Source organism: Arachis hypogaea, chromosome 14 (genome assembly GCF_003086295.3).
Source record: "Arachis hypogaea cultivar Tifrunner chromosome 14, arahy.Tifrunner.gnm2.J5K5, whole genome shotgun sequence".
NCBI classification, from domain to species: Eukaryota; Viridiplantae; Streptophyta; class Magnoliopsida; order Fabales; family Fabaceae; genus Arachis; species Arachis hypogaea.
The window spans coordinates 36495058-36512694 of record NC_092049.1 but is presented as its reverse complement, the minus strand read 5'-3'; the positions used below and the strand labels follow the sequence as shown (position 1 = coordinate 36512694).

At 39.2% G+C, this 17637-nt stretch overlaps 2 long non-coding RNA genes across 2 annotated transcripts; both read right to left on the bottom strand.

Moving 5' to 3' along the window:
• Positions 1–1720: 1720 nt before the first annotated feature.
• On the bottom strand, positions 1721–4556 carry LOC140178841 (uncharacterized). Its single transcript, XR_011871790.1, has 3 exons — positions 4494–4556; positions 4268–4382; positions 1721–1828 (listed from the first exon to the last, which is right to left on the bottom strand). It is a non-coding gene; the product is annotated as an uncharacterized lncRNA (long non-coding RNA).
• A 4641-nt stretch (positions 4557–9197) lies between these two features.
• Positions 9198–12088, bottom strand: LOC140178840 (uncharacterized). The gene is made up of 3 exons (XR_011871789.1): positions 11998–12088; positions 11772–11886; positions 9198–9333 (listed from the first exon to the last, which is right to left on the bottom strand). It is a non-coding gene; the product is annotated as an uncharacterized lncRNA (long non-coding RNA).
• Between the last annotated feature and the right edge of the window lie 5549 nt (positions 12089–17637).

Genomic DNA, 17637 nt, shown 5'->3' with positions numbered 1-17637 from the left:
ACAAGCAACAGTTTAAGTTTGGTGTTGTGATGAGCGGATATTTTATACGCTTTTTGGGGTTAATTTCATATAGTTTTGAGTATGTTCTAGTTAGTTTTTAGTCTATTTTCATTAGTTTTTAGGAAAAATTCATATTTCTGGACTTTACTATGAGTTGTGTATTTTTCTGTAATTTCAGGTATTTTTCTGGCTGAAATTGAAGGAGCTGAGCAAAAATCTGATTCAGGCTGAAAAAGGACTGCTGATGCTGTAAACCTAGAAGTGGATCTCTGCATCATCCATCATAGTCTACTCATTTTTTGTAAACCTAGGCTACTAGTTTAGTATTTAAACAACTTTTAGAGACTTATTTTGTATCTCATGACATTACGATCTAAACTTTGTATTCTCTGACAGCATGAGTCTCTAAACCCCATTGTTGGGGGTGAGGAGCTCTGCTGTGTTTCGATGAATTAATGCAAGTATTTCTGGTTTCCATTCAAACACGCTTGTTCCTATCTAAGATGTTCATTCGCGCTTAACTGTGATGGAGGTGATGATCTGTGACACTCATCACCTCCCTCAAATCATGAACGTGTGCCTGACAACCACCTCCGTTCTATATACGATTGAATGAGTATCTCTTAGATTCCTTAATCAGAATCTCCGTGGTATAAGCTAGGACTGATGGCGGCATTCATGAGAATCCGGAAAGTCTAAACCTTGTCTGTGGTATTCTGAGTAGGATTCAAGGATTGAATGACTGTGACGAGCTTCAAACTCCTGAAGGCTGGGCGTTAGTGACAGACACAAAAGGATAGTAAATCCTATTCCAACCGGATCGAGAACCAACCGGTGATTAGCCGTGCTGTGACAGAGCGCGTGAGCGTAGTTTTCACTGGAAGGATGGAAGGTAGCCATTGACAACGGTGATCCACCAACACACAGCTTGCCATAGGAGGACATGCGTGCGTGAACAAGAAGACAGAGGAAAGCAGATATTCAGAAGACAAAGCATCTCCAAAACTCCAACATATTCTCCATTACTGCATAACAAGTAACCTTTAATCCATGCTCTATTGTTTATTTGCAATTCAACTGATAAACATAATTGACTTCCTGACTAAGATTTACAAGATAACCATAGATTGCTTCAAACCAACAATCTCCGTGGGATTCGACCCTTACTCACGTGAGGTATTACTTGGACGACCCAGTGCACTTGCTGGTCAGTGGTACGAGTTGTGAAAAGTGTGATTCATAATTCGTGCACCAATTACCTTGTGTTTAAAACTCAAAGATCTCCTTCTGTAACCATGGAAAGTAAGCATGAAAAGCTTCTCTCACTGCAGAGTCAACCAAAGCCCCCACAGTCAAACTCTAAGTTTGGTGTTGGGAGGCCACAACCAAACTAAGTTTGGTGTTGGGAGGTCCCAATAATGCTCTGAACATCTGTGAGGCTCCATGTGTAACACCCTAACTACCAAAGCTCGCACTTCCGGCTGCGCGACTATGATAGTTCGGTCATTACGACGACACTTATATTAATTAATACTAAAATATGAGCCTGTTTAAAACTTTAAACCGCAATACCGCTCCCAAAGATACTTTCGTTCGATAACGTACATCCATAAATACCATTCAACTTACAACAACTCAAAAAGAGTACATCCATATATATACATAAATATATATAAATAATATTACAAACATTAACCAATACAATTCCTATCCATCTTACAGAATATATATCAAGATAAAGGCGAGGGTACAATAAACCATAACTAAAACAATACAGAGCATCACAACAACAATTAAATAAGCTCTTCATAACTTCAGCGCCCATATCCTGAAAGGGGAAAAATGTAGGGGGATGAGAACATCATCCTCGAAAGGGTTCTCAGTAGAGGGTTTTTGGGAATTACTGTAATAGGATACATGAAGATAAACCGTGCCAGACCGTCTTATGCCTCTTTTCAAAAACAACGGTTTACAATAAAAGTAAAGTCGGAAATCTTTTCTGAAAGAAGAACCGTTCAATTCTCAAAAACTCAAAAGCTTTTCAAAACGGTTTATCTATGCGGAACCAAAATAGCCTTTCATAATTTTATTCCAAACCAGAACACAAAACCGAAATCAACCATCAGTTCATCTCTTTCCAACCACGGCCCTAGGCCCAAACAATCCAACCAACAACCAATCACCACCATCCAACAGAGTCCCAGATGCAAACACAGATAGGAAGTTCAAGCACAAACAAACAGTTATTACAAGTAGAACAGTTAGCAATTAATCACATAGGCAAACCAAGTATAATATGCACACCCAACCAATATCACACAAATGCATATGATGCATGCCTGTCCCTAGTGGCTGATGATATCATCTGTCGGTTATAGAGCCAACCCGACAAGTCTCGGTAGCTAACCATTGGACTGTCCCTCTGTCGTGCATCCCCAACTCGAGTTATACTCATCATAAACTTGATCATAATCATGATCCATATCCATCACCCTCACTGGTGAATATTTATCCATCACCATCACTGGTGAATATTTATGGCGGCGAGCTCATCCGGGACTTTCACAGTGCCCGGCCACACTTACGACATAGGGTCAACGGAGTATCAAGTCTCAACCTGGAGCACGTGGTGGATAGCCACTGCTACTACCCAGGGAAACTCGTATCTCAGATAGTGGAAGTGCAACATTCACATTTATCAATGATTCAGCATAAACATGCATTCAATCTCATCCATGGATCAACATCCATCTCAGCCATCCGGCTCACGGTTCAGTCCAGAACCAGCAAATATTCATATCATACACAGCCATTCCGGCTCACGGTTCAATCCAGAACCAACCAATATTTATAATCATACATAGCCATTCCGGCTCACAACAAAACAGCACTTCCACATTCAACATCATAAATTCATAAAATCGGCATTTAAGCCATAAATCACTTTTTCCCAAATCATTTCACCTGAAATAGAGTCTCAACTCTTTTTAGCCTTGACTTTGAAGATCTCATTTTCAAATCATCTCAGGCTCATAAGCCAAATTAACTCAAAGTGAGTTTCTTTTTTTTTAAGCAAAGCCACTTTCGGCATTCTCTTTCCAAAACTTCCAAAACCATGGAAAGTTAAAGATTCTTTTTGGGAACATTCAAAATCACCCATCCAACAATGGGATTTTATAACAAAAGTTTCTTGCCAGAGTCCCAAGTCTTTAGGGAAGGTCAACTTATATAAATTCCTTAAAATTCATTGAAACTTTTAAAATCATAGATTCCCGGTTCAAGTAAATAAAACTGAATTTATTATGAAACCGATCATACAAAATCACAAGTTCCAACCCGGTCCAAAAATCAACTCATTTGAAACGGAACCGGTTCATTTGAATCAAACCACTTTCAGGTTTCTTTTTGGAACCCATTTTTCTAACTCTTCCAAAATGCCTCAAACTTGATTACTCAATCAAAAGTTTAAATTCCTTTAAAATCACTAAAAGCTCCTTTTTATATTGAAATCAATATTAGAGCCTCATTCTTTCCTTCAGTGATTCAAACTGTACAAATAGTTCGTTTCTAAATAAGCTGAACTCAACGCATAAAGTTCATTAAATAAATTAAGCTTGAAAACATAAATATTCTCTTAATAAATCAATTAATACAATTTCTCAAATCCAACCCTTTTTAAATAACTTTACAAACAAGAGTAGGATTTTGTAGAAATTTCGGCAGCACCTCCCCTAAAACTTGGACTTTTGCCACCCGGTTCGGGTCCCAACTAAACCGATTCTCATTCCTTTTTAACAGCCCAAAACCAGAAATCAATTCAAAAACAAGCTAAATCCAACAGTCGCCTCAGTGGCATATCTCGAGGAAACTATTTCAGAAATCAACTTAATATCAATCAATTTAACTCATTTCCAAAGCTTTAAAGAATCGGTTCAGCAACAAATCATTTATCAAAACCAAATCAGTGAAAGCAAACCAGGCTGAATTTCAAAGAGTATTCTATCTTTCACATCATCAAAACAATTGACTCAATTCAAACCAATCCTCAACAGATTAAACTCATATCTCAAATCTTTAAAGAATCAACTTCAGACATTACATTTCACAAAGCCGCACAACAATTCAACCAAACCAACATCCATAGTCATTCGAGTCAATCAAATAATACATAAGGCAGATACAATCACTAAATACACAATATCTCGCACCAGTATCCATATGTAATAATTCCAATACACAAAATATAGTTTTTGGAAAGCGCCCCTACCTCAAAACGCAAATTCCATAACCCAAACGTCTCACAGAGTCCTTTACGCCTCAACCCGAACTGACGGCAACCAAGACCTCAGCTCCCAGCCACTTTCGCAATAACCATAGCAACACTAATCGCAACATACAATAATCAGGACTCGACCCCACGTTATCAAAACTCATATTCATTAACCAAGCACAACAAGGTACTAACGCAAGGCTTTCGAAATAGAGATACTCACTAGATTAACGAAACGAAATAGCCGCAACTCCAAATCGACTCGGCAGCGGCTCCGTTAATAAATTCTGAATAACAGCGGCGGCCCGAATTTCTGATAATAGCAGCTGTACAACCACGCAGTGTCAATACTCTTTCCGAAATCCAAAAAGGACATAAACCGCAAATTAAAACCCTTACCCGCATACTTTTCCGGCGACGGCAGGAGTAGCCAGCAGCTCCGGCAGTGGTCCCTAACGTCACAGAACCACTCCTGGCGGTCGGAATCACAGAGATGCAGCTCCCTTCTCCGACAGCGACACCTGCGGCGGCCTGAACCCCTTTTGCCGGCGGCAGTTTGGGCTTACCATCATCAGGAGCAGCGAGCTCGGATGGTGGCAGCGGCGTCCGGGTCAGATTCCAGAACCCAGAAGTGGGAGCAGATTTGGCGGCGGGAGGAGGCACGAGCGACGGCGGCGCTCAAGAACTCCGGCGAGGACGCGTTCTGCCTCATCGCTCCTCTTCCTCTCGCGTGCAGCAGAAGAATCTTCGGCCAGGGTTTGGTGGTGGCGACACCCTCAGCCGCGGTGACACGCGTCGACAATGGCAGCTCGGTGGCGGTGGGAAGGAGCGGCGAGTCCCTCTCCGCGCGACGCCAACTCCATGCTTTCTCTCTCTCCCTCGGTCTCGCGCTCCCCTTTGGTCGCGATGAGGATGAGCAGCAACTGACGGCGAGGCACGGAGGTTGGACAGCGGCGCGAAGCTTCAGTGACAGCGACGCGGATGGCATCCCGCAGTCCTGACGGCGACGACGCGACGGCGGCGGTGGAGCCCAGCACGCCGGCGCAAATCTCCTTCCTCTCCTCCTCTCTTCATCCGCAACTCATCCTCTCTCTCTGGTCCGTTTCTCTTGTTTCCTTCTCCTACTGTTGTTGCACATTAAATTGGAGAAAGGGGGAAAATGTGTTGTTTGCTGCTAGGTGAGGAAAGCTATGCGTGTGTATCTGTTTGGGAAGGAGGGGTTGCAGCTGCTGAGGGGAGAAGAAAGATGGTGGCTGCTGGGTATAGGATTAGGGTTTCATTTTTGAAACTTAGGGTTAGGGGCATTTTAGTAATTTCACTTAAAATTGGGAATAATATAGTAATTGAAACCCAAATTAAATCCAACACTATTTGTACATAGAAAATACTATTTGCTCATCAATTTTACAAATTATTTTCAATAAAATGCCCAAATCCAATAACTGAAAATAATATAATTAAATCATTTATTTTCCAAAGCAGCAGTATTAATATTTAAAATATTAATTATTTAATCCAAACCATATAGAAATCTTTATTATTTCACAACTACCAATTTTATAATTTGAATATAGAAAATAATCCAATAATTGTAAAATTGGATAATAATCTCAATTTATTTCAAATTCAATAAATCAAAACTTGCTTTAATTTTCTTTAATAAAGAAATTTCTGAAATTAAGGCTACAGAAACACTGAATTTGAAATTAGCTAATGATAGCCCTTTTTCAAAGGTCTTGGGTCTTACATTCTACCCACCTTATAAAAATTTTCGCCCTCGAAAATTGATACAAAACGAAAGAAATTTCATAACAGTTCACCCTTGAACACATTTAAGGAAGAAGCAAAAATATCTCATCATATAAACATATATACGATTTTCAAATACTTTGATTGTCATATGCATAAGGGTGCAAAGGTAGGAGTGTGATTGCAAAGCAAACGTTACAAGATAGGCTCAACGCACAAGGTCATATGATCTCAAAGCTTTACAAAAACTTGAGGTACCAAATAGGATGCAAATCAAGATGGGCGTTCACAAAGCAATGATGACATGGTTCAAACATGTGAAACATGATGGGGTTAAAACAACGTGCTTAACCTCCGCACACTAATCTCATCTCAATCTCCAAGCTTCAACTTTCCAACCCCATTAAGCACCTTACAATCCTCACATCCAATCATAGGCCAGACAACTGCAAGCCCGTTCGCAAGGAACGAAACACCCAAAATTCATAACGTTGCACACCTACCGCTTCAACTTCCGTATACACATATCACGTCTTAAAGAACTAACGCATCGCGTTACTACGTCTACAAGTCGCACGTGATATCAAAACAATTCTCGAGTCTACTCAGAAGGATACAAAACTTTAGAAAGGAGAGGCAAATGTCAAGGACCATACTCATAGATTCGAGACAGAGTATCCAATTCCAAATAAACAAGGATGCTCAAGCAATGAAGTTTGCTAGACACAATTCAATTGACAACTTCAAAGATAACCCTTGGATCAAGGAAATTCAATAGGATCAATAGGAAGGAGAATCAACGCATTAGTTCGGAACAATTTCAAGCTGAGTCGAAGAAGTAAGAGGTTTACAGAAAAGAATATCTCAGACCCAAGTCAAGCTCACAGAACTCGAGCATAATTAAAATACTTTCGAATACATTGTTCTTAAAAGAATCGAAAACTTCGCAGTTTAAAAGGAAAGTTAAGCAACAAGCCTCGTTCAAGAGAAAAATAAAAGCATAATCGTGGCTTTGCTTTAATTCAATTTCATGTTGAAGTAGATTTTGTAGAGTTCCAAAAACAAATGCACACAACTTTGGCTAAGAGCTAAAATATTTCCTCAAATATTTTAGAAAGATAATTAGATGCACAACTTAACCAAAAGCAGTTCATAAAAACTCGGAAGTAATCAAATGCTTGTTCAAAATTCTCAAAATTTCGTATTCAAACAAGCGTGTATAATATTCATAACAAGTACGAAAAAGGAAGTTAAACTCTTTTTAAAAAAGAAACTCCGAAGTAAAAATTCGCTTACAATTTGGTAAAGGAAATAAGTGGTGCATTACAAACGAACCAATTTCCACTAAACAAGGGAGCTTTCCAAAACCTCATTTAAAATAGCACTTGCCAACTTTGAATTAACTTCGTCAAAATTGAACAATGATTTCAATCTCAATCAAGCAATAGAAAATAAATTCCGTTTAATATTTCTTCAAAGAGAACTCAAAGTTCCTTTAAAAAGGTTCAAAACAAGACTCCAAAAGTGTTCTTGAAATCACCATCTCAGAAGAACATTCAAGAAGTTTAAGATGTACTAAAAGGAGTCAAGCCATACTAGAAAGGATCTTAATCTAAAGTAGTTCAAACAAGAGCCACTAGACATGAAACATCAAACAAGTTTTAAATTGATCCAAAAGAATACAAAAGTCATAGAAAAAGACAACTCAACCATTAGTAATCTCTCAAGGATAAATCTTTGACTAAAAAATCTTGTAAAGACAATGAGAGGATAAACGGTGCATGAAATTGAAACAAATCAAGCTGACTCACATAAGAGTGAGATTCACACAAGAGGAAAAACCAAGATCAATGGCAATATCCACAAGATGTAAAAGATCAGTTAAAAACAAGGTCAAACATGACATTCATGGAGATGGAAGATTTAATAGAGAATTTAGTCCGTTCATAGGAAGAAAGCTATGAGTCCAACACTTTCAAAAGAACAACAATGGCATAAACCATGTAGTATGCTAAATCAAACTCCAATCAAAATGAATTAAGTGAAGTTTACTAAACGAAACTCAACCTAAGTAAAAGCAAAAAATTCTTTCTTTCCGGGATCTTGAAGAATAACCAAATACATAATCAAATGAAGATGTCCATTGGAACTATAGTAAAGTTACTAGAAAGTCAACTTGTATTTTAAGTAGGTGCAGTTCTATAAACCAGTAAAAGTACGGTTGAGGTATTAGGAGTAAATAATTGTTAAACTGTATAAGAAATCTTCAAAGTTCATATATAGATAAGTATGTATCTAATCAACAGCAATTTTTATAAAAATCTCAAAATTAGCTGTAATCACTGTCAAATAAGAGGAAAGCGGAATCAACAAGTTCTCTAAGAATGAACACGGAACCCGGAGTTAAAAGTCACAGCACATTAAGACAAGTTCAAGACTATATCAAAGAATACATGAATCAAGAAGAACTCAAACAGAGGAAGACAGATGCATCAAGGATTCTAAACAAGCATATGCAACAGAGGTCAAACAAGAATGCATATGAATAGAGAAATAGAGTGGAAACATCAAATTACTTTTCAAGAGGAGTACCAAACAAGAACTTCAAGTTAGGATATGAAAGAACAGCTCGACTCGAACAGAATTCAAGACACACAACTGAATAGCCTCGAGAAAAAGTTTCTAACGTTCCCCCAAAACCCGCGATTCGCTTTACTCGAAACTCGTATATCATCTATGATAACCCATCAGTGCTTTCATATACATAATTCACTAGTATTAAGCCGGCCAAACTTAATATCAGGAATTATGCAACGCAAGACTAACAGCATTAATCAATAGACTGTCATGTGCATAAAGCTCTAATTCTCGTCTTTCGACAAGACCTAATACATGACAAACGCTCAGAGCATGCAACCGAAGCATAGTCAGTCCATTCCTCAGGCTCTACAGGAAGAACTGCTCTGATACCATAATGTAACACCCTAACTACCAAAGCTCGCACTTCCGGCTGCGCGACTATGATAGTTCGGTCATTACGACGACACTTATATTAATTAATACTAAAATATGAGTCTGTTTAAAACTTTAAACCGCAATACCGCTCCCAAAGATACTTTCGTTCGATAACGTACATCCATATATATACATAAATATATATAAATAATATTACAAACATTAACCAATACAATTCCTATCCCTCTTACAGAATATATATCAAGATAAAGGCGAGGGTACAATAAACCATAACTAAAACAATACAGAGCATCACAACAACAATTAAATAAGCTCTTCATAACTTCAGCGCCCATATCCTGAAAGGGGAAAAATGTAGGGGGTGAGAACATCATCCTCGAAAGGGTTCTCAGCAGAGGGTTTTTGGGAATTACTGTAATAGGATACATGAAGATAAACCGTGCCAGACCGTCTTATGCCTCTTTTCAAAAACAACGGTTTACAATAAAAGTAAAGTCGGAAATCTTTTCTGAAAGAAGAACCGTTCAATTCTCAAAAACTCAAAAGCTTTTCAAAACGGTTTATCTATGCGGAACCAAAATAGCCTTTCATAATTTTATTCCAAACCAGAACACAAAACCGAAATCAACCATCAGTTCATCTCTTTCCAACCACGGCCCTAGGCCCAAACAATCCAACCAACAACCAATCACCACCATCCAACAGAGTCCCAGATGCAAACACAGATAGGAAGTTCAAGCACAAACAAACAGTTATTACAAGTAGAACAGTTAGCAATTAATCACATAGGCAAACCAAGTATAATATGCACACCCAACCAATATCACACAAATGCATATGATGCATGCCTGTCCCTAGTGGCTGATGATATCATCTGTCGGTTATAGAGCCAACCCGACAAGTCCCGGTAGCTAACCATTGGACTGTCCCTCTGTCGTGCATCCCCAACTCGAGTTATACTCATCATAAACTTGATCATAATCATGATCCATATCCATCACCCTCACTGGTGAATATTTATCCATCACCATCACTGGTGAATATTTATGGGGGCGAGCTCATCCGGGACTTTCACAGTGCCCGGCCACACTTACGACATAGGGCCAACGGAGTATCAAGTCTCAACCTGGAGCACGTGGTGGCTAGCCACTGCTACTACCCAGGGAAACTCGTATCTCAGATAGTGGAAGTGCAACATTCATATTTATCAATGATTCAGCACAAACATGCATTCAATCTCATCCATGGATCAACATCCATCTCAGCCATCCGGCTCACGGTTCAGTCCAAAACCAGCAAATATTCATATCATACACAGCCATTCCGGCTCACGGTTCAATCCAGAACCAACCAATATTTATAATCATACATAGCCATTCCGGCTCACAACAAAACAGCACTTCCACATTCAACATCATAAATTCATAAAATCGGCATTTAAGCCATAAATCACTTTTTCCCAAATCATTTCACCTGAAATAGAGTCTCAACTCTTTTTAGCCTTGACTTTGAAGATCTCATTTTCAAATCATCTCAGGCTCATAAGCCAAATTTACTCAAAGTGAGTTTCTTTTTTTTTAAGCAAAGCCACTTTCGGCATTCTCTTTCCAAAACTTCCAAAACCATGGAAAGTTAAAGATTCTTTTTGGGAACATTCAAAATCACCCATTCAACAATGGGATTTTATAACAAAAGTTTCTTGCCAGAGTCCCAAGTCTTTAGGGAAGGTCAACTTATATAAATTCCTTAAAATTCATTGAAACTTTTAAAATCATAGATTCCCGGTTCAAGTAAATAAAACTGAATTTATTATGAAACCGATCATACAAAATCACAAGTTCCAACCTGGTCCAAAAATCAACTCATTTGAAACGGAACCGGTTCATTTGAATCAAACCACTTTCAGGTTTCTTTTTGGAACCCATTTTTCTAACTCTTCCAAAATGCCTCAAACTTGATTACTCAATCAAAAGTCTAAATTCCTTTAAAATCACTAAAAGCTCCTTTTTATATTGAAATCAATATTAGAGCCTCATTCTTTCCTTCAGTGATTCAAACTGTACAAATAGTTCGTTTCTAAATAAGCTGAACTCAACGCATAAAGTTCATTAAATAAATTAAGCTTGAAAACATAAATATTCTCTTAATAAATCAATTAATACAATTTCTCAAATCCAACCCTTTTTAAATAACTTTACAAACAAGAGTAGGATTTTGTAGAAATTTCGGCAGCACCTCCCCTAAAACTTGGACTTTTGCCACCCGGTTCGGGTCCCAACGAAACCGATTCTCATTCCTTTTTAACAGCCCAAAACCAGAAATCAATTCAAAAACAAGCTAAATCCAACAATCGCCTCAGTGGCATATCTCGAGGAAACTATTTCAGAAATCAACTTAATATCAATCAATTTAACTCATTTCCAAAGCTTTAAAGAATCGGTTCAGCAACAAATCATTTATCAAAACCAAATCAGTGAAAGCAAACCAGGCTGAATTTCAAAGAGTATTCTATCTTTCACATCATCAAAACAATTGACTCAATTCAAACCAATCCTCAACGGATTAAACTCATATCTCAAATCTTTAAAGAATCAACTTCAGACATTACATTTCACAAAGCCGCACAACAATTCAACCAAACCAACATCCATAGTCATTCGAGTCAATCAAATAATACATAAGGCAGATACAATCACTAAATACACAATATCTCGCACCAGTATCCATATGTAATAATTCCAATACACAAAATATAATTTTTGGAAAGCGCCCCTACCTCAAAACGCAAATTCCATAACCCAAACGTCTCACAGAGTCCTTTACGCCTCAACCCGAACTGACGGCAACCAAGACCTCAGCTCCCAGCCACTTTCGCAATAACCATAGCAACACTAATCGCAACATACAATAATCAGGACTCGACCCCACGTTATCAAAACTCATATTCATTAACCAAGCACAACAAGGTACTAACGCAAGGCTTTCGAAATAGAGATACTCACTAGATTAACGAAACGAAATAGCCGCAACTCCAAATCGACTCGGCAGCGGCTCCGTTAATAAATTCTGAATAACGGCGGCGGCCCGAATTTCTGATAATAGCAGCTGTACAACCACGCAGTGTCAATACTCTTTCCGAAATCCAAAAAGGACATAAACCGCAAATTAAAACCCTTACCCGCATACTTTTCCGGCGACGGCAGGAGTAGCCAGCAGCTCCGGCAGTGGTCCCTAACGTCACAGAACCACTCCTGGCGGTCGGAATCACAGAGATGCATCTCCCTTCTCCGACAGCGACACCTGCGGCGGCCTGAACCCCTTTTGCCGGCGGCAGTTTGGGCTTACCATCATCAGCAGCAGCGAGCTCGGATGGTGGCAGCGGCGTCCGGGTCAGATTCCAGAACCCAGAAGTGGGAGCAGATTTGGCGGCGGGAGGAGGCACGAGCGACGGCGGCGCTCAAGAACTCCGGCGAGGACGCGTTCTGCCTCATCGCTCCTCTTCCTCTCGCGTGCAGCAGAAGAATCTTCGGCCAGGGTTTGGTGGTGGCGACACCCTCAGCCGCGGTGACACGCGTCGACAATGGCAGCTCGGCGGCGGTGGGAAGGAGCGGCGAGTCCCTCTCCGCGCGACGCCAACTCCACGCTTTCTCTCTCTCCCTCGGTCTCGCGCTCCCCTTTGGTCGCGATGAGGATGAGCAGCAACTGACGGCGAGGCACGGCGGTTGGACAGCGGCGCGAAGCTTCAGCGACAGCGACGCGGATGGCATCTCGCAGTCCTGACGGCGACGACGCGACAGCGGCGGTGGAGCCCAACACGCCGGCACGAATCTCCTTCCTCTCCTCCTCTCTTCATCCGCAACTCATCCTCTCTCTCTGGTCCGTTTCTCTTGTTTCCTTCTCCTACTATTGTTGCACATTGAACTGGAGAAAGGGGGAAAATGTGTTGTTTGCTGCTAGGTGAGGAAAGCTATGCGTGTGTATCTGTTTGGGAAGGAGGGGTTGCAGCTGCTGAGGGGAGAAGAAAGATGGTGGCTGCTGGGTATAGGATTAGGGTTTCATTTTTGAAACTTAGGGTTAGGGGCATTTTAGTAATTTCACTTAAAATTGGGAATAATATAGTAATTGAAACCCAAATTAAATCCAACACTATTTGTACATAGAAAATACTATTTGCTCATCAATTTTACAAATTATTTTCAATAAAATGCCCAAATCCAATAACTGAAAATAATATAATTAAATCATTTATTTTCCAAAGCAGCAGTATTAATATTTAAAATATTAATTATTTAATCCAAACCATATAGAAATCTTTATTATTTCACAACTACCAATTTTATAATTTGAATATAGAAAATAATCCAATAATTGTAAAATTGAATAATAATCTCAATTTATTTCAAATTCAATAAATCAAAACTTGCTTTAATTTTCTTTAATAAAGAAATTTCCGAAATTAAGGCTACAGAAACACTGAATTTGAAATTAGTTAATGATAGCCCTTTTTCAAAGGTCTTGGGTCTTACACCATGAGAGCTCACTGTCAAGCTATTGACTTTAAAGAAGCGCTTGTTGGGAGGCAACCCAATGTTATTTAATTATATCTATTTATTTTCTATTGTTATTTTATGTTATTTTTTTAGGTTGATGATCATGTGAAGTCACAAAAACTACTGAAAAATAAAAAACAGAATGAAAAAATAGCATTCAAAATAGCTCACCTTGGAGGAAGAACTTACTGGCGTTTAAACACCAGTAAGAAGCATCAAACTGGCGTTTAACGCCAGAAAGAAGCATCAAGCTGGCATTAAACGCCATAAACAAGCACCAGACTGGCGTTTAACGCCAGAACAGAGCATGGAAGTGGTGTTAAACGCCAGAAACAAGCAGCAAGCTGGCGTTTAATGCCAGACATGCACTCTAAGGGCGTTTTGCATGCCTAATTGGAGCAGGAATGCTAAGTCCTTGACCCCTTTGAATCTGTGGACCCCACAGGATCCCCACCTACCCCACCTCTTCTTCTCTCCTCTTCACACCTTTTCATAACTTTCTTTCCCAAATACCCTTCACCAATCACCTCCATTACTCCTCCAAAACATCATACAACCCACCCACTCAAATTCAAAACATCACTCCTTCCTTTTCACACATCATAACTACCTAAAACCCCCCTTGGCCGAACCACTCACACCTCTCCATCTCATCTATTTTCTTCTTCTTCTACTCCCTCTTCTTTTCTTTTGCTCGAGGATGAGCAAACCTTCTAAGTTTGGTGTAGTAAAAGCGTTGCTTTTTATTTTTCCATAACCATTTATGACACCTAAGGCCAGAGAAACCTCTAGAAAGAGGAAAGGGAAGGCAAAAGCTTCTACCTCTGAGTCATGGGAGATGGAGAGATTCATCTCAAAAGCTCATCACTAAGAAAATGATGGAGCAAACAAGAGAGCCCACTTATGGACCTCAACAAGAGCATGAGAAAATTCCTCATCATGAAATCCCTGAGATACCTCAAGGGATGCACTTTCCTCTACAAAACTATTGGGAGCAAATTAGCACCTCCCTAGGAGAATTAAGTTCCAACAGGGGACAACTAAGGGTGGAGCACCAAGAGCATTCTATCCTCCTTCATGAAATTAGATAAGACCAAAGAGCTATGAGGGAGGAGCAACAAAGACAAGGAAGAGACATAGAGGAGCTCAAGAACACCATTGGTTCTTCAAGAAGAGGAAGACGTCACCCTCACTAAGGTGGACCCGTTCCTTAATCTCCTTGTTCTTATTTTCCTATTTTTCGGTTTTTGAGCCTTATGTTTTATTTATGTTTGTGTCTTTACTATATGATCATTAGTGTTTAAGTGTCTATGTCTTAAAGCTATGAATGTCCTATGAATACATCACCCCTCTTAAATGAAAAATATTTTAATTACAAAAGAACAAGAAGTACATGATTTCGAATTCATCCTTGAAATTAGTTTAATTATTTTGATGTGGTGACAATACTTTTTGTTTTCTGAATGAATGCTTGAACAGTGCATATGTCTTTTGAATTTATTGTTTATGAATGTTAAATATGTTGGCTCTTGAAAGAATGATGAAAAAGGAGAAATGTTATTTGATAATCTGAAAAATCATAAAAATGATTCTTGAAGCAAGAAAAAGCAGTGAACACAAAAGCTTGCGGAAAAAAAAAGAGAAAAAAATGGCAAAAAAAAAAGAGAAAAAGCAAGCAGAAAAAGCCAAAAGCTCTTAAAACCAAAAGGCAAGAGCAAAAATCCAATAGCCCTTAAAATCAAAAGGCAATGGTAATAAAAAGGACCCAAGGCTTTGAGCATCAGTGGATAGGAGGGCCCACAAGGAATAAAATCCTAGCCTAAGTGGCTAAACCAAGTTGTCCTTAACCATGTGCTTGTGGCGTGAAGGTGTCAAGCCAAAAGCTTGAGACTGAGCGGTTAAAGTCAAGGTCCAAAGCAAAAAGAGTGTGCTTAAGAACCCTGGACACCTCTAATTGGGGACTCTAGCAAAGCTGAGTCACAATCTAAAAAGGTTCACCCAGTTATGTGTCTGTGGCATTTATGTATCCGGTGGAAATACTGGAAAATAAAGTGCTTAGGGCCACGGCCAAGACTCATAAAGTAGCTGTGTTCAAGAATCAACATACTGAATTAGGAGAATCAATAACACTATCTGAATTCTGAGTTCCTATAGATGCCAATCATTATGAACTTCAATGGATAAAGTGAGATGCCAAAACTATTCAAGAGGCAAAAAAGCTACTAGTCCCGCTCATTTGATTGGAGCTAAGTTTCATTGATATTTTGGGATTTATAGTATATTCTCTTCTTTTTATCTTATTTGATTTTCAGTTGCTTGGGGACAAGCAACAATTTAAGTTTGGTGTTATGATGAGCGGATAATTTATACGCTTTTTGGCATTGTTTTAACATAGTTTTTAGTATGATTTAGTTAGTTTTTAGTATATTTTTATTAGTTTTTAAATAAAATTCACATTTCTAGACTTTACTATGAGTTTGTGTATTTTTCTGTGATTTCAGGTAATTCCTGGCTGAAATTGAGGGACTTGAGCAAAAATCAGATTTAGAGGCTGAAGAAGGACTGCAGATGCTGTTGGATTCTGACCTCCCTGCACTCAAAGTAGATTTTTTGGAGCTACAGAAGTCCAAATTGCACGCTCTCAATTGCGTTGGAAATTAGACATCCAGAGCTTTCAATCAATATATAATAGTCCATACTTTTCCCGAGTTTAGATGATGCAAACTGGCGTTCAATGCCAGCTCTCTGCCCTATTCTAGAGTTAAACGCCAGAAACAGGTTGCAAAGCAGAGTTAAACGCCAGAAACAAGTTACAAACTGGCGTTTAACTCCAAAAAGAGTCTCTACACATGAAAGCTTTAATACTCAGCCCAAGCACACACCAAGTGGGCCCGGAATTGAATTTCTGCATCATTTACTTAATTCTGTAACCATAGTAACTAGTTTAGTATAAGTAGAACTTTTTACTATTGTACTAGGGGGTCTTTTTCCCTATTTTTGAATTCATATGCCATTTGGGGAGGCAGGCCATTCGGCCATTCCTGGACCTTGTTCTTATGTATTTTCAACGGTAGAGTTTCTACACACCATAGATTAAGGTGTGGAGCTCTGCTATTTCTCAAGAATTAATGCAAAGTACTATTGTTTTTCTATTCAATTCAAGCCTATTTCTTCTCTAAGATATTCATTTGCACACAAGAACATGATGAATATGATGATTATGTGACGCTCATCACCATTCTCACCTATGAACGCGTGCCTGACAACCACTTCCGTTCTACATGCAAACAAGCTTGAATGTGTATCTCTTAGCCTCCTGATCGTGAGATCAGAGTCTTCGTGGTATAGGCTAGAATTATTGGCGGCCATTCTTGAGATTCGGAAAGTCTAAACCTTGTCTGTGGTATTCTGAGTAGGATCTGGGAAGGGATGGCTGTGACGAGCTTCAAACTCGCGAGTGCTGCGCGTAGTGACAGACGCAAAAGGATTACTGAATCCTATTCCAGTATGATCCAGAACCGACAGATGATTAGCCGTGCGGTGACAGTGCATTTTTGACCATTTTCACTGAGAGGACGAGAAGTAGCCATTGACAATGGTGATGCCCAACATACAGCTTGCCATAGAAAGGAGTATGAAGGATTGGATGAAGACAATAGGAAAGCAGAGGTTCAGAAGGAACAAAAGCATCTCTATACGCTTATCTGAAATTCTCACCAATGAATTACATAAGTATCTCTATCTTATTTATATTTTAATTATATTTTAATTATCAATTCACCATAACCATTTGAATCCGCCTGACTGAGATTTGCAAGATGACCATAGCTTGCTTCAAGCCGACAATCTCCGTGGGATCGACCCTTACTCACGTAAGGTTTATTACTTGGACGACCCAGTGAACTTGCTGGTTAGTTGTGCGAAGTTGTGTAGAAGAACTAAGATTATGAACGTGCGTATTAAGTTTTTGACACCGTTACCAAGGAATGAACGATCACAATTTTGCATACCAGTACTGTTACCATACTGAGAACCTCCGGTTCTCATTTCATACTCTGTTGTTGTTTTTTAGATGCAGGTCATCATCTACTT